This window comes from Phocoena phocoena, chromosome 13 (genome assembly GCF_963924675.1).
Source record: "Phocoena phocoena chromosome 13, mPhoPho1.1, whole genome shotgun sequence".
In the NCBI taxonomy this organism is placed as follows: domain Eukaryota; kingdom Metazoa; phylum Chordata; class Mammalia; order Artiodactyla; family Phocoenidae; genus Phocoena; species Phocoena phocoena.
Genome location: NC_089231.1, coordinates 340,001 through 363,500, shown reverse-complemented (window position 1 = coordinate 363,500; position 23,500 = coordinate 340,001).

Sequence of the window (23,500 nt, the reverse complement as noted above, 5' to 3'; positions counted from 1 at the left end):
CGTACGGGTTAGTATTAGGTGACGGGTTAGGGTAATGCTTCGGGTAAGGGTTAGGGTTAGGGTTAGGGTTAGGGTTAGGGGACGGGCACGGTTTAGGGGAAAGGTTAGGGTACGACAACGGTTTAGGGTGAGCGTACGTGTTAGGGTACGGCTTAGTGTTAGCGTACGGGTTAGGATTAGGGGACGGGTTAGGGTAAGGCTTCGGGTACGTGTTAGGGTTAGGGTTAGGGTTAGGGTTAGGATTAGGGGATTAGGACGGTTTAGGGGACAAGTTAGTTTACGACAATGTTTTAGGGTCAGCGTACGTGTTAGGGTAGGGGTTAGTGTTAGGGTACGGGTTAGGATTACGGGACGGGTTAGGGTAAGGCTTCGGTTAAGGGTTAGGGTTAGGGTTAGGGTTAGGGGATCGGGCGGTTTAGGGGACAGGTTAGAGTACGACAACGGTTTAGGGTCAGCCTACATGTTAGGGTACGGTTTAGTGTTAGCGTACGGGTTAGGATTAGGGGACGGGTTAGGTTAAGGCTTCGGGTAAGGGTTAGGGTTAGGGGTAGGTTTAGGGTTAGGGTTAGGATTAGGGGATGGGCACGGTTTAGGGGACAAGTTAGTTTACGACAACGGTTTAGGGTCAGCGTACGTGTTAGGGTAAGGTTTAGTGTTAGCGTACGGGTTAGGATTAGCGGACGGGTTAGTGTAAGGGTTCGGTTAAGGGTTAGGGTTAGGGTTAGGGTTAGGGGACGGGGACGGTTTAGGGGACAGGTTAGGGAACGACAACGGTTTAGGGTGAGCGTTCGTGTTAGGGTACGGGTTAGTGTTAGCTTACGGGTTACGATTAGGGGACGGGTTAGGGTAAGGCATCGGGTAAGGGTTAGGGTTAGGGGTATGGTTAGGTTTAGGGTTAGGGGATGGGGACGGTTTAGGGGACAATTTAGTTTACGACAATGGTTTATTGTCAGCGTACGTGTTAGGGTACGGATTAGTGTTAGCGTACGGGTCAGGATTACGGGACGGGTTAGGGTAAGGCTTCGGTTAAGGGTTAGGGTTAGGGTTAGGGGACGGGGACGGCTTAGGGTACAGGTTAGGGTATGACAACGGTTTAGGGTGAGCGTACATGTTAGGGTACGGGTTAGTGTTAGCGTACGGGTTACGATTCGGTTACGGTTTAGGGTAATTCTTCGGGTAAGGGTTAGGGTTAGGGTTATGGTTAGGGTTAGGGTTAGGGGACAGGGAAAGTTTAGGGGACAGGTAAGGGTACGACAACGGTTTAGGGTCAGCGTACGTGTTAGGGTACGGATTAGTGTTAGCGTACGGGTTAGGATTAGGGGACGGGTTAGTGTAAGGCTTCGGTTAAGGGTTAGGTTTAGGGTTCGGGTTAGGGGACAGGGACGGTTTAGGGGACAGGTTAGGGTATGACAACGGTTTAGGGTCAGCGTACGTGTTAGGGTAAGGGTTAGTGTTAGCCTACGGGTTAGGATTAGCGGACGGGTTAGGGTAAGGCTTTGGGTAAGGGTTAGGGTTAGGGTTAGGGTTAGGGTTAGTGTTAGGGGATGGGGACGGTTTAGGGGACAAGTTAGATTATGACAACGGTTTAGGGTGAGCATACGTGTTAGGGTACGGGTTAGTGTTAGCTTACGGGTTAGGATTAGGGGACGGGTTAGGGTAAGGCATCGGGTAAGGGTTAGGGTTAGGGTTAGGGTTAGGGTTAGGGTTATGGGACGGGGATAGTTTAGGGGACAGGTTAGGATACGACAACGGTTTAGGGTGAGTGTACGTGTTAGGGTACGGCTTAGTGTTAGCGTACGGGTTAGGATTAGGGGAAGGGTTAGGGTAAGGCTTCGGGTAAGGGTTAGGGTTAGGGTTAGGGTTAGGGTTAGGGTTAGGGGACGGGGACGGTTTAGGGGACAGTTTAGGGTACGACAACGGTTTAGGGTGAGCGTACGTGTTAGGGTACAGGTTAGTGTTAGCGTACGGGTTAGGATTAGGGGACGGGTTAGGGTAAGGCTTCGGGTAAGGGTTAGGGTTAGGCTTAGGGTTAGGGTTAGGGTTAGGGGACAGGGACGGTTTAGGGGACAGGTTAGGGTACGACAACGGTTTAGGGTGAGCGTACGTGTTAGGGTACGGTTTAGTGTTAGCGTACGGGTTAGGATTAGGGGACGGGTTAGGGTAAGGCTTCGGGTAAGGGTTAGGGTTAGGGTTAGGGTTAGGGTTAGGGTTAGGGGATGGGGACGGTTTAGGGGACAAGTTAGTTTACGACAACGGTTTAGGGTGAGCGTACGTGTTAGGGTACGGGTTAGTGTTAACGTACGGGTTAGGATTAGGGGACGGGTTAGGGTAAGGCTTCCGGTAAGGGTTAGGGTTAGGGTTAGGGTTAGGGTTAGGGGATGGGGACGGTTTAGGGGACAAGTTAGTTTACGACAACGGTTTATGGTGAGCGTACGTGTTAGGGTACGGGTTAGTGTTAGCGTACGGGTTAGGACTAGGGAACGGGTTAGGGTAAGGCTTCGGGTAAGGGTTAGGGTTAGGGGTAGGTTTAGGGTTAGGGTTAGAGGATGGGGACGGTTTAGGGGACAGGTTAGTGTACGACAACGGTTTAGGGTGAGAGTACGTGTTAGGGTACGGGTTAGTGTTAGCGTTCGTGTTAGGATTAGGTGACGTGTTAGGGTAAGGCTTCGGGTAAGGGTTAGGTTTAGGGTTAGTGTTAGGGTTAGGGTTAGAGGACGGGGATGGTTTAGGGGACAGGTTAGGGTACGACAATGGTTTAGGGTGAGCTACGTGTTAGGGTACGGGTTAGTGTTAGTGTACGGGTTAGGATTAGGGGACGGGTTAGGGTAAGGCTTCGGGTAAGGGTTAGGGTTAGGGTTAGGGTTAGGGTTAGGGTTAGGGAATGGGGACGGTTTAGGGGACAAGTTAGTTTACAACAACGGTTTAGCGTGAGCGTACATGTTAGGGTACGGTTTAGTGTTAGTGTACGGGTTAGGATTAGGGGACGGGTTAGGGTAAGGCTTCGGGTAAGGGTTAGGGTTAGGGTTAGGCTTAGGGTTAGGGTTAGGGGACGGGGACGGTTTAGGGGATAGGTTAGGGTACGACAACAGTTTAGTGTGAGCGTACGTGTTAGGGTACGGGTTAGTGTTAGCGTACGGGTTAGGATTAGGGGACGGGTTAGGGTAAGGCTTCGGGTAAGCGTTAGGGTTAGGGTTAGGGGATGGGGACGGTTTAGGGGACAAGTAAGTTTACGACAACGGTTTAGGGTGAGCGTACGTGTTAGGGTACGGGTTAGTGTTAGCGTACGGGTTAGGATTAGGGGACGGGTTAGGGTAAGGCTTCCGGTAAGGGTTAGGGTTAGGGTTAGGGTTAGGGATAGGGTTAAGAGACGGGGACGGTTTAGGGGACAGGTTAGGGTAAGACAACGTTTTAGGGTGAGCGTACGTGTTAGGGTACGGTTTAGTGTTAGCGTACGGGATAGGATTATGGGACGGGTTAGGGTAAGGCTTCGGGCAAGGGTTAGGGTTAGGGGTAGGTTTAGGGTTAGGGTTAGGGGACGGGGACGGTTTAGGGGACAGGTTAGGGTACGACAACGGTTTAGGGTGAGCGTACGTGTTAGGGTACGGGTTAGTGTTAGCTTACGGGTTAGGATTAGGGGACGGGTTAGGGTAAGGCTTCGGGTAAGGGTTAGGGTTAGGGTTAGGGTTAGGTTTAGGGTTAGGGTTAGGGGATGGGGACGGTTTATGGGACAAGTTAGTTTACGACAACGATTTAGGGTGAGCGTACGTGTTAGGGTACGGGTTAGTGTTAGCGTACGGGTTAGGATTAGGGGACGGGTTAGGGTAAGGCTTCGGGTAAGGGTTAGGGTTAGGCTTAGGGTTAGGGTTAGGGTTAGGGGACGGGGACGGTTTAGGGGACAGGTTAGGGTACGACAACGGTTTAGGGTGAGCGTACGTGTTAGGGTACGGTTTAGTGTTAGCGTACGGGTTAGGATTAGGGGACGGGTTAGGGTAAGGCTTCGGGTAAGGGTTAGGGTTAGGGTTAGGGTTAGGGTTAGGGTTAGGGGATGGGGACGGTTTAGGGGACAAGTTAGTTTACGACAACGGTTTAGGGTGAGCGTACGTGTTAGGGTACGGGTTAGTGTTAACGTACGGGTTAGGATTAGGGGACGGGTTAGGGTAAGGCTTCCGGTAAGGGTTAGGGTTAGGGTTAGGGTTAGGGTTATGGGACGGGGACGGTTTAGGGGAGAGGTTAGGGTAAGACAACGTTTTAGGGTGAGCGTACGTGTTAGGGTACGGTTTAGTGTTAGCGTACGGGTTAGGATTATGGGACGGGTTAGGGTAAGGCTTCGGGTAAGGGTTAGGGTTAGGGGTAGGTTTAGGGTTAGGGTTAGGGGATGGAGACGGTTTAGGGGACAGGTTAGGGTACGACAACGGTTTAGGGTGAGCGTACGTGTTAGGGTACGGGTTAGTGTTAGCTTACGGGTTAGGATTAGGGGACGGGTTAGGGTAAGGCTTCGGGTAAGGGTTAGGGTTAGGGTTAGGGTTAGGTTCAGGGTTAGGGTTAGGGGATGGGGACGGTTTATTGCACATGTTAGTTTACGACAACGGTTTAGGGTGAGCGTACGTGTTAGGGTACGGGTTAGTGTTAGCGTACGGGTTAGGACTAGGGAACGGGTTAGGGTAAGGCTTCGGGTAAGGGTTAGGGTTAGGGGTAGGTTTAGGGTTAGGGTTAGAGGATGGGGACTGTTTAGGGGACAGGTTAGTTTACGACAACGGTTTAGGGTGAGAGTACGTGTTAGGGTACGGGTTAGTGTTAGCGTTCGTGTTAGGATTAGGTGACGTGTTAGGGTAAGGCTTCGGGTAAGGGTTAGGTTTAGGGTTAGTGTTAGGGTTAGGGTTAGAGGACGGGGATGGTTTAGGGGACAGGTTAGGGTACGACAATGGTTTAGGGTGAGCTACGTGTTAGGGTACGGGTTAGTGTTAGTGTACGGGTTAGGATTAGGGGACGGGTTAGGGTAAGGCTTCGGGTAAGGGTTAGGTTTAGGGTTAGGGTTAGGGTTAGGGTTAGGGAATGGGGACGGTTTAGGGGACAAGTTAGTTTACGACAATGGTTTAGGGTGAGCGTACATGTTAGGGTACGGTTTAGTGTTAGTGTACGGGTTAGGATTAGGGGACGGGTTAGGGTAAGGCTTCGGGTAAGGGTTAGGGTTAGGGTTAGGCTTAGGGTTAGGGTTAGGGGACGGGGACGGTTTAGGGGATAGGTTAGGGTACGACTACAGTTTAGTGTGAGCGTACGTGTTAGGGTACGGGTTAGTGTTAGCGTACGGGTTAGGATTAGGGGACGGGTTAGGGTAAGGCTTCGGGTAAGGGTTAGGGTTAGGGTTAGGGGATGGGGACGGTTTAGGGGACAAGTAAGTTTACGACAACGGTTTAGGGTGAGCGTACGTGTTAGGGTACGGGTTAGTGTTAGCGTACGGGTTAGGATTAGGGGACGGGTTAGGGTAAGGCTTCCGGTAAGGGTTAGGGTTAGGGTTAGGGTTAGGGATAGGGTTATGAGACGGGGACGGTTTAGGGGACAGGTTAGGGTAAGACAACGTTTTAGGGTGAGCGTACGTGTTAGGGTACGGTTTAGTGTTAGCGTACGGGATAGGATTATGGGACGGGTTAGGGTAAGGCTTCGGGCAAGGGTTTGGGTTAGGGGTAGGTTTAGGGTTAGGGTTAGGGGACGGGGACGGTTTAGGGGACAGGTTAGGGTACGACAACGGTTTAGGGTGAGCGTACGTGTTAGGGTACGGGTTAGTGTTAGCTTACGGGTTAGGATTAGGGGACGGGTTAGGGTAAGGCTTCGGGTAAGGGTTAGGGTTAGGGTTAGGGTTAGGTTTAGGGTTAGGGTTAGGGGATGGGGACGGTTTATGGGACAAGTTAGTTTACGACAACGATTTAGGGTGAGCGTACGTGTTAGGGTACGGGTTAGTGTTAGCGTACGGGTTAGGATTAGGGGACGGGTTAGGGTAAGGCTTCGGGTAAGGGTTAGTGTTAGGGGTAGGTTTAGGGTTAGGGTTAGAGGATGGGGACGGTTTAGGGGACAGGTTAGTGTACGACAACGGTTTAGGGTGAGAGTACGTGTTAGGGTACGGGTTAGTGTTAGCATAGGAGTTAGGATTAGGTGACGTGTTAGGGTAAGGCTTCGGGTAAGGGTTAGGTTTAGGTTTAGGGTTAGGGTTAGGGTTAGAGGACGGGGATGGTTTAGGGGACAGGTTAGGGTACGACAATGGTTTAGGGTGAGCTACGTGTTAGGGTACGGGTTAGTGTTAGTGTACGGGTTAGGATTAGGGGACGGGTTAGTGTAAGGCTTCGTGTAAGGGTTAGGGTTAGGGTTAGGCTTAGGCTTAGGTTTAGGGGATGGGGACGGTTTAGGGGACAAGTTAGTTTACGACAACGGTTTAGGGTGAGCGTACGTGTTAGGGTACGGTTTAGTGTTAGTGTACGGGTTAGGATTAGGGGACGGGTTAGGGTAAGGCTTCGGGTAAGGGTTAGGGTTTGGGTTAGGCTTAGGGTTAGGGTTAGGGGACGGGGACGGTTTAGGGTATAGGTTAGGGTACGACAACAGTTTAGTGTGAGCGTACGTGTTAGGGTACGGGTTAGTGTTAGCGTACGGGTTAGGATTAGGGGACGGGTTAGGGTAAGGCTTCGGGTAAGGGTTAGGGTTAGGGTTAGGGTTAGGTTTAGGGTTAGGGGATGGGGACGGTTTAGGGGACAAGTAATTTTACGGCAACGGTTTAGGGTGAGCGTACGTGTTAGGGTACGGATTAGTGTTAGCGTACGTGTTAGGATTAGGGGACGGGTTAGGGTAAGTCTTCCGGTAAGGGTTAGGGTTAGGGTTAGGTTTAGGGTTAGTGTTATGGGACGGGGACGGTTTAGGGGACAGGTTAGGGTACGACAACGGTTTAGGGTGAGCGTACGTGTTAGGGTACGGGTTAGTGTTAGCTTACGGGTTAGGATTTGGGGACGGGTTAGTGTAAGCCTTCGGGTAAGGGTTAGGGTTAGTTTTAGGGTTAGGTTTAGGGTTAGGGTTAGGGGATGGGGGCGGTTTATGGGACAAGTTAGTTTACGACAACGATTTAGGGTGAGCGTACGTGTTAGGGTACGGGTTAGTGTTAGCGTACGGGTTAGGATTAGGGGACGGGTTAGGGTAAGGCTTCGGGTAAGGGTTAGGGTTAGGGGTAGGTTTAGGGTTAGGGTTAGAGGATGGGGACGGTTTAGGGGACAGGTTAGTGTACGACAACGGTTTAGGGTGAGAGTACGTGTTAGGGTACGGGTTAGTGTTAGCGTACGGGTTAGGATTAGGGGACGTGTTAGGGTAAGGCTTCGGGTAAGGGTTAGGTTTAGGGTTAGGGTTAGGGTTAGGGTTAGAGGACGGGGATGGTTTAGGGGACAGGTTAGTGTACGACAATGGTTTAGGGTGAGCTACGTGTTAGGGTACGGGTTAGTGTTACTGTACGGGTTAGGATTAGGGGACGGGTTAGGGTAAGGCTTCGGGTAAGGGTTAGGGTTAGGGTTAGGGTTAGGGTTAGGGTTATGGGACGGGGACGGTTTAGGGGACAGTTTAGGGTACGACAACGTTTTAGGGTGAGCGTACGTGTTAGGGTACGGTTTAGTGTTAGCGTACGGGTTAGGATTAGGGGACGGGTTAGGGTAAGGCTTCGGGTAAGGGTTAGGGTTAGGGGTAGATTTAGGGTTAGGGTTAGGGGACGGGGACGGTTTAGGGGACAGGTTAGGGTACGACAACGGTTTAGGGTGAGCGTACGTGTTAGGGTACGGGTTAGTGTTAGCTTACGGGTTAGGATTAGGGGACGGGTTAGGGTAAGGCATCGGGTAAGGGTTAGAGTTAGGGTTAGGGTTAGGCTCTGGGTTATGGGACGGGGACAGTTTAGGGGATCGGTTAGTATACGACAACTGTTTAGGGTGAGCGTACGTGTTAGGGTACGGCTCAGTGTTAGCGTACGGGTTAGGATTAGGGGAAGGTTTAGGTTAAGGCTTCGGGTAAGGGTTAGGGTTATGCTTAGGGTTAGGGTTAGGGTTAGGGGACGGGGACGGTTTAGGGGACAGGTTAGAGTACGACAACGGTTTAGGGTGAGCGTACGTGTTAGGGTACGGGTTAGTGTTAGCGTAAGGGTTAGGATTAGGGGACGGGTTAGGGTAAGGCTTCGGGTAAGGGTTAGGGTTAGGGTTAGGCTTAGGGTTAGGGTTAGGGGACGGGGACGGTTTAGGGGATAGGTTAGGGTACGACAATAGTTTAGTGTGAGCGTACGTGTTAGGGTACGGGTTAGTGTTAGCGTACGGGTTAGGATTAGGAGACGGGTTTGGGTAAGGCTTCGGGTAAGGGTTAGGTTTAGTGTTAGGGTTAGGGTTAGGGTTAGAGGACGGGGATGGTTTAGGGGATAGTTTAGGGTACGACAACGGTTTAGGGTGAGCATACGTGTTAGGGTACGGTTTAGTGTTAGCGAACGGCTTAGGATTAGGGGACAGGTTAGGGTAAGGCTTCGGGTAAGGGTTAGGTTTAGCGTTAGGGTTAGAGGACGGGGATGGTTTAGGGGACAGGTTAGGGTACGACAACAGTTTAGGGTGAGCGTACGTGTTAGGGTACGGGTTAGTGTTAGCGTACGGGTTAGGATTAGGGGACGGGTTAGGGTAAGGCTTCGGGTAAGGGTTAGGGTTAGGGTTAGGGTTAGGGTTAGGGTTAGGGGATGGGGACGGTTTAGGGGACAAATTAGTTTATGACAACGGTTTAGGGTGAGCGTACGTGTTAGGGTACGGGTTAGTGTTAGCGTACGGGTTAGGATTAGGGGACGGGTAAGGGTAAGGCTTCGGGTAAGGGTTAGGGTTAGGGTTTGGGTTAGGGTTAGGGTTATGGGACGGGGACGGTTTAGGGGACAGGTTAGGGTACGACAACGTTTTTGGGTGAGCGTACGTGTTAGGGTATGGGTTAGTGTTAGCGTACGGGTTAGGATTAGGGGACGGGTTAGTGTAAGGCTTCGGGCAAGTGTTAGGGTTAGGGTTAGGCTTAGGGTTAGGGTTATGGGACGGGGACAGCTTAGGGGACAGGTTAGGGTACGACAACGATTTAGGTTGAGCGTACGTGTTAGGGCACGGGTTAGTGTTAGCGTACGGGTTAGGATTAGGGGACGGTTTAGGGTAAGGCTTCGGGTAAGGGTTAGGGTTAGGGGTAGTGTTAGGGTTAGGGTTAGGGGACGGGGACGGTTTAGGGGACAGGTTAGGGTACGACAACGGTGTAGGGTCAGCGTACGTGTTAGGGTACTGGTTAGTGTTAGCGTACGGGTTAGGATTCGGGGACGGTTTAGTGTAATGCTTCGGGTAAGGGTTAGGGTTAGCTTTATGGTTAGGGTTAGGGTTAGGGGACGGGGAAGGTTTAGGGGACAGGTTAGGGTACGACAACGGTTTAGGGTCAGCGTACGTGTTAGGGTACGGGTTAGTGTTAGCGTACGGGTTAGGATTAGTGGACGGGTTAGGGTAAGGCTTCGGTTAAGGGTTAGGTTTAGGGTTAGGGTTAGGGGAAAGGGACGGTTTAGGGGACAGGTTAGGGTACGACAACGGTTTAGGGTCAGCGTACGTGTTAGGGTAAGGGTTAGTGTTAGCGTACGGTTTAGGATTAGGGGTCGGGTTAGGGTAAGGCTTCGGGTAAGGGTTAGGGTTAGGGTTAGGGTTAGGGTTAGGGTTAGGGGATGGGGACGGTGTAGGGGACAGGTTAGGGTACGACAACGGTTTAGGGTGAGCGTACGTGTTAGGGTACGGATTAGTGTTAGCGTACGGGGTAGTATTAAGGGAAGGTTTAGGGTAAGGCTTCGGGTAAGGGTTAGGGTTAGGGTTAGGGTTAGGCTTAGGGTTAGGGTTGGGGTTATGGGACGGGGACAGTTTAGGGGAAAGGCTAGGGTATGACAACGGTTTAGGGTCAGCGTACGTGTTAGGGTACGGGTTAGTGTTAGCATACGGGTTAGGATTAGGTGACGGGTTAGGGTAAGGCTTTGGGTAAGGGTTAGGTTTAGGGTTGGGGTTAGGGTTAGGGTTAGGGTTAGGGTTAGGGGATGGGGACGGTTTAGGGGACAAGTTAGTTTACGACAACGGTTTAGGGTGAGCGTACGTTTTAGGGTACGGGTTAGTGTTAGCGTAAGGTTTAGGATTAGGGGACTGGTTAGGGTAAGGCTTCGGGTAACGGTTAGGGTTAGGGTTAGGGTTAGGTTTAGGTGACGGGGACGGTTTAGGGGACAGGTTAGGGTACGACAACGGTTTAGGGTGAGCGTACTTGTTAGGGTACGGGTTAGTGTTATTGTACGGGTTAGGATTAGGGGACGGGTTAGTGTAAGGCTTCGGGTAACGGTTAGGGTTAGGGGTAGGGTTAGGGTTAGGGGTAGGTTTAGGGTTAGGGTTAGGTGACGGGGACGGTTTAGGGGACAGGTTAGGGTACAAGAATGGTTTAGGGTGAGCGTACTTGTTAGGGTACAGGTTAGTGTTAGCGTACGGGTTAGGATTAGGGGACGGGTTAGGGTAAGGCTTCGGGTAAGGGTTAGGGTTAGGGTTAGGGTTAGGGTTAGGGTTATGGGACGGGGACAGTTTAGGGGACAGGTTAGTGTACGACAATGGTTTAGGGTGAGCGTACGTGTTAGGGTACGGGTTAGTGTACGCGTACGGGTTAGGGTTAGGGCACTGGTTAGGGTAAGACTTCGGGTAAGGGTTAGGGTTAGGGTTAGGGTTAGGGTTAGGGTTAGGGGATGGGGACGTTTTAGGGGACAAGTTAGTTTACGACAACGGTTTAGGGTGAGCGTACGTGTTAGGGTACGGGTTAGTGTTAGCGTACGGGTTAGAATTAGGGGACGGGTTAGGGTAAGGCTTCGGGTAAGGGTTAGGGTTAGGGTTAGGGTTAGGCTTAGGGTTACGGTTGGGGTTATGGGACGGGGACAGTTTAGCGGAAAGGCTAGGGTACGACAACGGTTTAGGGTCAGCGTACGTGTTAGGGTACTGTTTAGTGTTAGCGTACGGGTTAGGATTAGGGGACGGGTTAGGGTAAGGCTTTGGGTAAGGGTTAGGTTTAGGGTTAGGGTTAGGAGATGGGGACGGTTTAGGGGACAAGTTAGTTTACGACAATGGTTTAGGGTGAGCGTTCGTGTTAGGGTACGGGTGTTAGCGTACGGGTTAGGATTAGGGGACGGGTTAGTGTAAGGCTTCGGGTAAGGGTTAGGGTTAGGGTTAGGGTTAGGGGATGGGGACGGTTTAGGGGACAAGTTAGTTTACGACAACTGTTTAGGGTGAGCGTACGTGTTAGGGTATTGGTTAGTGTTAGCGTAAGGGTTTGGATTAGGGGACTGGTTAGGGTAAGGCTTCGGGTAACGGTTAGGGTTAGGGGTAGGGTTAGGGTTAGGGTTAGGTGACGGGGACGGTTTAGGGGACAGGTTAGGGTACGACAACAGTTTAGGGTGAGCGTACTTGTTAGGGTACGGGTTAGTGTTATTGTACGGGTTAGGATTAGGGGACGGGTTAGTGTAAGGCTTCGGGTAAGTGTTAGGGTTAGGGGTAGGGTTAGGGTTAGGGTTAGGTGACGGGGACGGTTTAGGGGACAGGTTAGGGTACGACAACGGTTTAGGGTGAGCGTACTTGTTAGGGTACGGGTTAGTGTTAGCGTACGCGTTAGGATTAGGGGACGGGTTAGGGTAAGGCTTCGGGTAAGGGTTAGGGTTAGGGTTAGGGTTAGGGTTAGGGTTATGGGACGGGGACAGTTTAAGGGACAGGTTAGTGTACGACAACGGTTTAGGGTGAGCGTACGTGTTAGGGTACGGGTTAGTGTAAGGGTACGGATTAGAATTAGGTGACGGGATAGGGTAAGGCTTCGGGTAAGGGTTAGCGTTAGGGTTAGGGTTAGCGATAGGGTTGGGGTTATGGGACGGGGACAGTTTAGGGGAAAGGTTAGCGTACGACATCGGTTTAGGGTCAGCGTACGTGTTAGGGTACGGGTTAGTGTTAGGGTACGGTTTAGGATTAGGGGATGTGTTAGGGTAAGGCTTCGGGTAAGGGTTAGGGTTAGGGTTAGGGTTAGGGTTAGGGGATGGGGACGGTTTAGGGGACAAGTTAGTTTACGACAACGGTTTAGGGTGAGCGTTCGTGTTAGGGTACGGGTGTTAGCGTACGGGTTAGGATTAGGGGACGGGTTAGGGCAAGGCTTCGGGTAAGGGTTAGGGTTAGGGTTAGGGTTAGGGTTAGGGGATGGGGACGGTTTAGGGGACAACTTAGTTTATGACAACGGTTTAGGGTGAGCGTACGTGTCAGGGTACGGTTTACTGTTAGCGTAAGTGTTAGGATTAGGGGACGTGTTAGGGTAAGGCTTCGGGTAACGGTTAGGTTTAGGGGTAAGGTTAGGTTTATGGTTAGGGGACGGGGAAGGTTTAGGGGATAGGTTAGGGTACGACAACGGTTTAGGGTGAGCGTACGTGTTAGGGTACGGGTTAGTGTTAGCGTACGGGTTAGGATTAGGGGACGGGTTAGGGTAAGGCTTCGGGTAAGGGTTAGGGTTAGGGGTAGGGTTAGGGTTAGGGTTAGGGGTCGGGGACGGTTTACAGGACAGGTTAGTGTATGACAACGGTTTAGGGTGAGCGTACGTGTTAGGGTACGTGTTAGGATTAGGGGACGGGTTAGGATAAGGCTTCGGGTAAGGGTTAGAGTTAGGGTTAGTGTAAGGGTTATGGGACGGGGACAGTTTAGGGGACAGGTTAGGGTACGACAACGGTTTAGGGTCAGCGTACGTGTTAGGGTACGGGTTAGTGTTAGCGTACGGGTTAGGATTAGGGGACGGGTAAGGGTAAGGCTTCGGGTAAGCGTTAGGGTTAGGGTTAGGGTTAGGGTTAGGGTTAGGGTTAGGGGATGGGGACGGTTTAGGGGACAAGTTAGTTTACGACAACGATTTAGGGTGAGCGTTCGTGTTAGGGTACGGGTTAGTGTTAGCATACGGGTTAGGATTAGGGGACGGGTTAGGGTAAGGCTTCGGGTAAGGGCTAGGGTTAGGGTTAGGGTTAGGTTTAGGGATAGGGGATGGGGACGGTTTAGGGGACAAGTTAGTTTACGACAACGGTTTAGGGTAAGCGTACGTGTTAGGGTACGGGTTAGTGTTAGCGTAAGTGTTAGGATTAGGGGACGGGTTAGTGTAAGGCTTTGGGTAAGTGTTAGAGTTAGGGTTAGGGTTAGGGTTACGGGACGGGGACAGTTTAGGGGACAGGTTAGTGCACGACAACGGTTTAGGATCAGCGTACGTGTTAGGGTACGGGTTAGAGTTAGCGTACGGGTTAGTATTAGGGGACGGGTTAGGGTAAGGCTTCGGGTAAGGGTTAGGGTTTGGGTTAGGGTTAGGGTTAGGGTTAGGGTTAGGTTTAGGGGATGGGGACGGTTTAGGGGACAAGTTAGTTTACGACAACGGTTTAGGGTGAGCGTACGTGTTAGGGTACGGGTTAGTATTAGGGGACGGGATAGGGTAAGGCTTCGGGTAAGGGTTAGGTTTAGGGTTAGGCTTAGGGTTAGGGTTAGGGGACGGGCACGGTTTAGGGGATAGGTTAGGGTACGACAACAGTTTATTGTGAGCGTACGTGTTAGGGTACGGGTTAGTGTTAGCGTACGGGTTAGGATTAGGGGACGGGTTAGGGTAAGGCTTCGCATAAGGGTTAGGGTTTGGGTTAGGGTTAGGGTTAGAGGACGGGGATGGTTTAGGGGACAGGTTAGGGTACGACAACGGTTTAGTGTGAGCGTAAGTGTTAGGTTATGGGTTAGTGTTAGCGTACGGGTTAGGATTAGGGGACGGGTTAGGGTAAGGCTTCGGGTAAGGGTTAGGGTTAGGGTTAGGGTTAGGGTTAGGGTTATGGGACGGGGACAGTTTAGGGGACAGGTTAGGGTACGACAACGGTTTACGGTCAGCGTACGTGTTAAGGTATGGGTTAGTGTTAGCGTACGGGTTAGAATTAGGGGACGGGTTAGGGTAAGGCTTCGGGTAAGGGTTAGGGTTAGGGTTAGGGTTAGGGTTAGGGTTAGGGTTGCGGTTATGGGACGGGGACATTTTAGGGGAAAGATTAGGGTACGACAACGGTTTAGGGTCAGCGTACGTGTTAGGGTACGGGTTAGTGTTAACGTACGGGTTAGGATTAGGGGACGGGTTAGGGTAAGGCTTCAGGTAAGGGTTAGGGTTAGGGTTAGGGTTAGGGTAAGGGTTAGGGGATGGGGACGGTTTAGGAGACAAGTTAGTTTACGACAACGGTTTAGGGTGAGCGTTCGTGTTAGGGTACGGGTGTTAGCGTACGCGTTATGATTAGGGGACGGGTTAGGGTAAGGCTTCGGGTAAGGGCTAGGGTTAGGGTTAGGGTTAGGGTTAGGGTTAGGGGATGGGGACGGTTTAGGGGACAAGTTAGTTTACGACAACGGTTTAGGGTGAGCGTACGTGTTAGGGTACGGGTTAGTGTTAGCGTAAGGGTTAGGATTAGGGGACGGGTTAGGGTAAGGCTTCGGGTAACGGTTAGGGTTAGGGGTAGGGTTAGGGTTAGGGTTAGGGGACGGGGAAGGTTTAGGGGACAGGTTAGGGTACGACAACGGTTTAGGGTGAGCGTACGTGTTAGGGTAAGGGTTAGTGTTAGCGTACGGGTTAGGATTAGGGGACGGGTTAGGGTAAGGCTTCGGGTAAGTGTTAGGGTTAGGGTTAGGGTTAGGGGACGGGCACGGTTTAGGGGATAGGTTAGGGTACGACAACAGTTTATTGTGAGCGTACGTGTTAGGGTACGGGTTAGTGTTAGCGTACGGGTTAGTATTAGGGGACGGGTTAGGGTAAGGCTTCGCATAAGGGTTAGGGTTTGGGTTAGGGTTAGGGTTAGAGGACGGGGATGGTTTAGGGGACAGGTTAGGGTACGACGACGGTTTAGTGTGAGCGTAAGTGTTAGGTTATGGGTTAGTGTTAGCGTACGGGTTAGGATTAGGGGACGGGTTAGGGTAAGGCTTCGGGTAAGGGTTAGGGTTAGGGTTAGGGTTAGGGTTAGGGTTATGGGACGGGGACAGTTTAGGGGACAGGTTAGGGTACGACAACGGTTTACGGTCAGCGTACGTGTTAAGGTATGGGTTAGTGTTAGCGTACGGGTTAGAATTAGGGGACGGGTTAGGGTAAGGCTTCGGGTAAGGGTTAGGGTTAGGGTTAGGGTTAGGGTTAGGGTTAGGGTTAGGGTTGGGGTTATGGGACGGGGACATTTTAGGGGAAAGATTAGGGTACGACAACGGTTTAGGGTCAGCGTACGTGTTAGGGTACGGGTTAGTGTTAACGTACGGGTTAGGATTAGGGGACGGGTTAGGGTAAGGCTTCAGGTAAGGGTTAGGGTTAGGGTTAGGGTTAGGGTAAGGGTTAGGGGATGGGGACGGTTTAGGAGACAAGTTAGTTTACGACAACGGTTTAGGGTGAGCGTTCGTGTTAGGGTACGGGTGTTAGCGTACGCGTTATGATTAGGGGACGGGTTAGGGTAAGGCTTCGGGTAAGGGCTAGGGTTAGGGTTAGGGTTAGGGTTAGGGTTAGGGGATGGGGACGGTTTAGGGGACAAGTTAGTTTACGACAACGGTTTAGGGTGAGCGTACGTGTTAGGGTACTGGTTAGTGTTAGCGTAAGTGTTAGGATTAGGGGACGGGTTAGGGTAAGGCTTCGGGTAACGGTTAGGGTTAGGGGTAGGGTTAGGGTTAGGGTTAGGGGACGGGGAAGGTTTAGGGGACAGGTTAGGGTACGACAACGGTTTAGGGTGAGCGTACGTGTTAGGGTAAGGGTTAGTGTTAGCGTACGGGTTAGGATTAGGGGACGGGTTAGGGTAAGGCTTCGGGTAAGGGTTAGTGTTAGGGTTAGGGTTAGGGTTAGGGTTATGGGACGGGGACAGTTTAGGGGACAGGTTAGGGTACGACAACGGTTTACGGTCAGCGTACGTGTTAAGGTACGGGTTAGTCTTAGCGTACGGGTTAGAATTAGGGGACGGGTTAGTGTAAGGCTTCGGGTAAGGGTTAGGGTTAGGGTTAGGGTTAGGTTTAGGGTTAGGGTTATGGGACGGGGACAGTTTAGGGGAAAGGTTAGGGTACGACAACGGTTTAGGGTCAGTGTACGTGTTATGGTACGGGTTAGTGTTAGCATACGGGTTAGGATTAGGGGACGGGTTAGGGTAAGGCTTCGGGTAAGGGTTAGGGTTAGGGTTAGGGTTAGGTTTAGGGTTAGGGGATGGGTACGGTTTAGGGGACAAGTTAGTTTACGACAACTGCTTAGGGTGAGCGTACGTGTTAGGGTACGGGTTAGTGTTAGCGTAAGGGTTAGGATTAGGGGACGGGTTAGGGTAAGGCTTCGGGTAATGGTTAGGCTTAGGGGTAGGGTTAGGTTTAGGGTTAGGGGCGGGGAAGGTTTAGGGGACAGGTTAGGGTACGACAACGGTTTAGGGTGAGCGTACGTGTTAGGGTACGGGTTAGTGTTAGCGTACGGGTTAGGATTAGGGGACGGGTTAGGGTAAGGTTTCGGGTAAGGTTTAGGGTTAGGGGTAGGGTTAGGGTTAGGGTTAGGGGATGGGGACGGTTTAGGGGACAGGTTAGGGTACGACAACGGTTTAGGGTGAGCGTACGTGTTAGGGTACGGGTTAGGATTAGGGGACGTGTTAGGGTAAGGCTTCGGGTAACGGTTAGGGTTAGGGGTAAGGTTAGGTTTAGGGTTAGGGGATGGGGAAGGTTTAGGGGACAGGTTCGGGTACGACAACGGTTTAGGGTGAGAGTACGTGTTAGGGTACGGGTTAGTGTTAGCGTATGGTTTAGGATTAGGGGACGGGTTAGGGTAAGGCTTCGGGTAAGGGTTAGGGTTAGGGGTAGGGTTAGGGTTAGGGTTAGGGGTCGGGGACGGTTTACAGGACAGGTTAGTGTACGACAACTGTTTAGGGTGAGCGTACGTGTTAGGGTACGGGTTAGTGTTAGCATACGGGTTAGGATTAAGGGACGGGTTAGGGTAAGGCTTCGGGTAAGGGTTAGGGTTAGGGTTAGGGTTAGGGTTAGGGGATGGGGACGGTTTAGGGGACAAGTTAGTTTACGACAACGGTTTAGGGTGAGCGTACGTGTTAGGGTACGGGTTAGTATTAGGGGACGGATTAGGGTAAGGCTTCGGGTAAGGGTTAGGTTTAGGGTTAGGCTTAGGGTTAGGGTTAGGGGACGGGCACGGTTTAGGGGATAGGTTAGGGTACGACAACAGTTTATTGTGAGCGTACGTGTTAGGGTACAGGTTAGTGTTAGCGTACGGGTTAGGATTAGGGGACAGGTTAGGGTAAGGCTTCGCATAAGGGTTAGGGTTAGGGTTAGGGTTAGGGTTAGAGGACGGGGATGGTTTAGGGGACAGGTTAGGGTACGACAACGGTTTAGGGTGAGCGTAAGTGTTAGGTTATGGGTTAGTGTTTGCGTACGGTTTAGGATAAGGGGACGGGTTAGGGTAAGGCTTCGGGTAAGGGTTAGGGTTAGGGTTAGGGTTAGGGGACGGGAACGGGTTAAGGGACAGGTTAGGGTACGACAATGGTTTAGGGTCAGCGTACGTGTTAGGGTACGGGTTAGTGTTAACGTATGGGTTAGGATTAGGGGACGGGTTAGTGTAAGGCATCGGGTAAGGGTTAGGGTTAGGGTTAGGGTTAGGGTTAGGGTTAGGGGATGGGGACGGTTTAGGGGAGAAGTTAGTTTACGACAACGGTTTAGGGTGAGCATACGTGTTAGGGTACGGGTTAGTGTTAGCGTACGGGTTAGGATTAGGGGACGGGTTAGGGTAAGGCTTCGGGTAAGGTTTAGGGTTAGGGTTAGGGTTAGGGTTAGGGTTATGGGACGGGGACAGTTTAGGGGACAGGTTAGGATACGACAACGGTTTACGGTCAGCGTACGTTTTAGTGTACGGGTTAGTGTTAGCGTACGGGTTAGAATTAGGGGACGGGTTAGGGTAAGGCTTCGGGTAAGGGTTAGGGTTAGGGTTAGGGTTAGGGTTAGGGTTGGGGTTATGGGACGGGGACAGTTTATGGGAAAGGTTAGGGTACGACAACGGTTTAGGGTCAGTGTACGTGTTAGGGTACGGGTTAGTGTTAAAGTACGGGTTAGGATTAGGGGACGGGTTAGGGTAAGGCTTCGGGTAAGGGTTAGGGTTAGGGTTAGGGTTAGGGTTAGGGTTAGGGGATGGGGAAGTTTTAGGGGACAAGTTAGTTTACGACAACAGTTTAGGGTGAGCGTACGTGTTAGGGTATGGGTTAGTGTTAGCGTAAGGGTTAGGATTACGGGACGGGTTAGGGTAAGGCTTCGGGTAACGGTTAGGGTTAGGGGTAGGGGTAGGTTTAGGGTTAGGGGACGGGGAAGGTTTAGGGGACAGGTTAGTGTACGACAACGGTTTAGGGTGAGCTTACGTGTTAGGGTACGGGTTAGTGTTAGCGTACGGGTTAGGATTAGGGGACGGTTTAGGGTAAGGCTTCGGGTAAGGGTTAGGGTTAGGGGTAGGGTTAGGGTTAGGGTTAGGGGACGGGGATGGTTTAGGGGACAGGTTAGGGTACGACAACGGTTTAGTGTAAGCGTACGTGTTAGTGTACGGGTTAGTGTTAGCGTAAGGGTTAGGATTAGGGGACGGGTTAGGGTAAGGCTTCGGGTAACGGTTAGGGTTAGGGTTAGGGTTACGGTTAGGGTTATGGGACGGGGACAGTTTAGGGGACAGGTTAGGGTACGACAACGGTTTAGGGTCAGCGTACGTGTTAGGGTACGGGTTAGTGTTAGCGTACGGGTTAGGATTAGGGGACGGGTTAGGGTAAGGCTTCGGGTAAGGGTTAGGGTTAGGGTTAGGGTTAGGGTTAGGGTTAGGGGATGGGCACGGTTTAGGGGACAAGTTAGTTTACGACAACGGTTTAGGGTGAGCGTTCGTGTTAGGGTACGGGTTAGTGTTAGCGTACGGGTTAGGATTAGGGGACGGGTTAGGGTAAGGCTTCGGGTAAGGGCTAGGGTTAGGTTTAGGGTTAGGGTTAGGGTTAGGGGATGGGGACAGTTTAGGGGACAAGTTAGTTTACGACAACGGTTTAGGGTGAGCGTACGTGTTAGGGTACGGGTTAGTGTTAGCGTAAGGGTTAGGATTAGGGGACGGGTTAGGGTAAGGCTTCGGGTAACGGTTAGGGTAAGGGGTAGGGTTAGGGTTAGGGTTAGGGGACGGAGAAGGTTTAGGGGACAGGTTAGGATACGACAACGGTTTAGGGTGAGCGTACGTGTTAGGGTAAGTGTTAGTGTTAGCGTACGGGTTAGGATTACGGGACGGGTTAGGGTAAGGCTTCGGGTAAGGGTTAGGGTTAGGGTTAGGGTTAGGGTTAGGGTTAGGGTTAGGGGATGGGGACGGTTTAGGGGACAAGTTAGTTTACGACAACGGTTTAGGGTGAGCGTACGTGTTAGGGTATGGGTTAGTGTTAGCGTACAGTTTAGTATTAGGGGACGGGTTAGTGTAAGGCTTCGGGTAAGGGTTAGGGTTAGGGTTAGGGTTAGGGTTAGGGGATGGGGACGGTTTAGGGGACAAATTAGTTTACGACAACGGTTTAGGGTGAGCGTACGTGTTAGGGTACGGGTTAGTGTTAGCGTACGGGTTAGGATTAGGGGACGGGTTAGTGTAAGGCTTCGGGTAAGGGTTAGGGTTAGGGTTAGGGTTAGGGGACGGGGACGGTTTAGGGGACAGGTTATGGTACGACAATGGTTTAGGGTCAGCGTACGTGTTAGGGTACGGGTTAGTGTTAACGTACGGGTTAGGATTAGGGGACGGGTTAGTGTAAGACTTCGGGTAAGGGTTAGGGTTAGGGTTAGGGTTAGGGTTAGGGTTAGGGGATGGGGACGGTTTAGGGGAAAAGTTAGTTTACGACAACGGTTTAGGGTGAACATACGTGTTAGTGTACGGGTTAGTGTTAGCGTACGGGTTAGGATTAGGGGACGGGTTAGTGTAAGGCTACGGGTAAGTGTTAGGGTTAGGTGTAGGGTTAGGGTTAGGGTTAGGTGACGGGGACGGTTTAGGGGACAGGTTAGGGCACGACAACGGTTTAGGGTGAGCGTATGTGTTAGGGTACGGGTTAGTGTTAGCGTACGGGTTAGGATTAGGGGACGGGTTAGGGTAAGGCTTCGGGTAAGGGTTAGGGTTAGGGTTAGGGTTAGGTTTAGTGTTGGGGTTTTGGGACGGGGACAGTTTAGGGGAAAGTTTAGGGTACGACAACGGTTTAGGGTCAGTGTACGTGTTAGGGTACGGGTTAGTGTTAGCGTACGGGTTAGGATTAGGGGACGGGTTAGGGTAAGGCTTCGGGTAAGGGTTAGGGTTAGGGTTAGGGTTAGGTTTAGGGTTAGGGGATGGGGACGGTTTAGGGGACAAGTTAGTTTACGAAAACGGTTTAGGGTGAGCGTACGTGTTAGGGTACGGGTTAGTGTTAGCGTAAGGGTTAGGAGTAGGGGACGGGTTAGGGTAAGGCTTCGGGTAACGGTTAGGCTTAGGGGTAGGGTTAGGTTTAGGGTTAGGGGACGGGGAAGGTTTAGGGGACAGGTTAGGGTACGACAACGGTTTATGGTGAGCGTACGTGTTAGGGTACGGGTTAGTGTTAGCGTACGGGTTAGGATTAGGGGACGGGTTAGGGTAAGGTTTCGGGTAAGGTTTAGGGTTAGGGGTAGGGTTAGGGTTAGGGTTAGGGGACGGGGACGGTTTAGGGGACAGGTTAGGGTACGACAACGGTTTAGGGTGAGCGTACGTGTTAGGGTACGGTTTAGTGTTAGCGTACGGGTTAGGATTAGGGGACGGGTTAGGGTAAGGCTTCGGGTAACGGTTAGGCTTAGGGGTAGGGTTAGGGTTAGGGTTAGGGGATGGGGACGGTTTAGGGGACAAGTTAGTTTACGACAACGGTTTAGGGTGAGCGTACGTGTTAGGGTACGGGTTAGTGTTAGCGTACGGGTTAGAATTAGGGGACGGGTTAGGGTAAGGCTTCGGGTAAGGGTTAGAGTTAGGATTAGGGTTAGCGTTAGGGTTGGGGTTATGGGACAGGGACAGTTTAGGGGAAAGGTTAGGGTACGACAACGGTTTAGGGTCAGCGTACATGTTAGGGTACGGGTTAGTGTTAGCGTACGGGTTAGGATTAGGGGACGGGTTAGGGTAAGGCTTCGGTTAAGTGTTAGGGTTAGGGTTAGGGTTAGGGTTAGGGTTACGGGATGGGGACAGTTTAGGGGACAGGTTAGGGTACGACAACGTTTTAGGGTCAGCGTACATGTTAGGGTACGGGTTAGTGTTAGCGTACGGGTTAGGATTACGGGACGGGTTAGTGTAAGGCTTCGGGTAAGGGTTAGGGTTAGGGTTAGGGTTAGGGTTAGGGTTAGGGTTAGGGGATGGGGATGGTTTAGGGGACAAATTAGTTTACGACAACGGTTTAGGGTGAGCGTACCTGTTAGGGTATGGGTTAGTGTTAGCGTACAGGTTAGTATTAGGGGACGGGTTAGTGTAAGGCTTCGGGTAAGGGTTAGTGTTAGGGTTAGGGTTAGGGTTAGGGTTAGGGTTATGGGACGGGGACAGTTTAGGGGACAGGTTAGGGTACGACAACGGTTTACGGTCAGCGTACGTGTTAAGGTACGGGTTAGTCTTAGCGTACGGGTTAGAATTAGGGGACGGGTTAGTGTAAGGCTTCGGGTAAGGGTTAGGGTTAGGGTTAGGGTTAGGTTTAGGGTTAGGGTTATGGGACGGGGACAGTTTAGGGGAAAGGTTAGGGTACGACAACGGTTTAGGGTCAGTGTACGTGTTATGGTACGGGTTAGTGTTAGCATACGGGTTAGGATTAGGGGACGGGTTAGGGTAAGGCTTCGGGTAAGGGTTAGGGTTAGGGTTAGGGTTAGGTTTAGGGTTAGGGAATGGGTACGGTTTAGGGGACAAGTTAGTTTACGACAACTGCTTAGGGTGAGCGTACGTGTTAGGGTACGGGTTAGTGTTAGCGTAAGGGTTAGGATTAGGGGACGGGTTAGGGTAAGGCTTCGGGTAACGGTTAGGCTTAGGGGTAGGGTTAGGTTTAGGGTTAGGGGCGGGGAAGGTTTGGGGACAGGTTAGGGTACGACAACGGTTTAGGGTGAGCGTACGTGTTAGGGTACGGGTTAGTGTTAGCGTACGGGTTAGGATTAGGGGACGGGTTAGGGTAAGGTTTCGGGTAAGGTTTAGGGTTAGGGGTAGGGTTAGGGTTAGGGTTAGGTGATGGGGACGGTTTAGGGGACAGGTTAGGGTACGACAACGGTTTAGGGTGAGCGTACGTGTTAGGGTACGGGTTAGGATTAGGGGACGTGTTAGGGTAAGGCTTCGGGTAACGGTTAGGGTTAGGGGTAAGGTTAGGTTTAGGGTTAGGGGACGGGGAAGGTTTAGGGGACAGGTTCGGGGACGACAACGGTTTAGGGTGAGAGTACGTGTTAGGGTACGGGTGAGTGTTAGCGTATGGTTTAGGATTAGGGGACGGGTTAGGGTAAGGCTTCGGGTAAGGGTTAGGGTTAGGGGTAGGGTTAGGGTTAGGGTTAGGGGTCGGGGACGGTTTACAGGACAGGTTAGTGTACGACAACTGTTTAGGGTGAGCGTACGTGTTAGGGTACGGGTTAGTGTTAGCATACGGGTTAGGATTAAGGGACGGGTTAGGGTAAGGCTTCGGGTAAGGGTTAGGGTTAGGGTTAGGGTTAGGGTTAGGGGATGGGGACGGTTTAGGGGACAAGTTAGTTTACGACAACGGTTTAGGGTGAGCGTACGTGTTAGGGTACGGGTTAGTATTAGGGGACGGATTAGGGTAAGGCTTCGGGTAAGGGTTAGGTTTAGGGTTAGGCTTAGGGTTAGGGTTAGGGGACGGGCACGGTTTAGGGGATAGGTTAGGGTACGACAACAGTTTATTGTGAGCGTACGTGTTAGGGTACAGGTTAGTGTTAGCGTACGGGTTAGGATTAGGGGACAGGTTAGGGTAAGGCTTCGCATAAGGGTTAGGGTTAGGGTTAGGGTTAGGGTTAGAGGACGGGGATGGTTTAGGGGACAGGTTAGGGTACGACAACGGTTTAGGGTGAGCGTAAGTGTTAGGTTATGGGTTAGTGTTTGCGTACGGTTTAGGATAAGGGGACGGGTTAGGGTAAGGCTTCGGGTAAGGGTTAGGGTTAGGGTTAGGGTTAGGGGACGGGGACGGGTTAAGGGACAGGTTAGGGTACGACAATGGTTTAGGGTCAGCGTACGTGTTAGGGTATGGGTTAGTGTTAACGTATGGGTTAGGATTAGGGGACGGGTTAGTGTAAGGCATCGGGTAAGGGTTAGGGTTAGGGTTAGGGTTAGGGTTAGGGTTAGGGGATGGGGACGGTTTAGGGGAGAAGTTAGTTTACGACAACGGTTTAGGGTGAGCATACGTGTTAGGGTACGGGTTAGTGTTAGCGTACGGGTTAGGATTAGGGGACGGTTTAGGGTA